This window comes from Tupaia chinensis, unplaced genomic scaffold (assembly GCF_000334495.1).
Source record: "Tupaia chinensis unplaced genomic scaffold, TupChi_1.0 Scaffold000214_1, whole genome shotgun sequence".
Taxonomy (NCBI): Eukaryota; Metazoa; Chordata; class Mammalia; order Scandentia; family Tupaiidae; genus Tupaia; species Tupaia belangeri.
The window spans coordinates 1,712,456-1,712,880 of record NW_006159689.1 but is presented as its reverse complement, the minus strand read 5'-3'; the positions used below and the strand labels follow the sequence as shown (position 1 = coordinate 1,712,880).

Genomic DNA, 425 nt, shown 5'->3' with positions numbered 1-425 from the left:
CCGGTGCCCTTCCCTCGGGGTCCACCTCCTGGTCAGCCGTGGCCCGCTCCCTCCCTGCGCGCTCGAGGACAGGGAGGGGTGGAGCAGGGTCCCTCCGACCTCCGGGGAACCCTCCGGAACACCCCAACCAATCCTCGGGGCGGCCCTGCCGAGAGTCCCCGGAGGCGAGACCGGGCGCCGCCTCGCCCTGGCTCCCCGGGCCCCGCGGGCGCTAGCTCTGCTTTCCCAGCCCGCGGTCACCACGCTCCGCGTCTCGGGAGCCGCGAGTGCTCCGAGGCGCTCCCCGGCCCGGCCCCGGGGTGCGCCACCAGGCGCCCCCTGCGCGACCAACCTGGCCCCGAAGTTGGCCAACTTGGCCCCGGGCGGGGCGCGCAGAGTTTGCCCAAGTCGGGCTGGACGACGCCTGCGAGGGGGTGGCGGGGCCC

The 425-nt window shown here is 76.9% G+C and overlaps 1 protein-coding gene across 1 annotated transcript in view; it reads right to left on the bottom strand.

Moving 5' to 3' along the window:
• The window catches only part of ADAMTS2 (ADAM metallopeptidase with thrombospondin type 1 motif 2), a 207,496-nt gene that overhangs the window by 201,994 nt on the left and 5,077 nt on the right, over window positions 1-425 (bottom strand).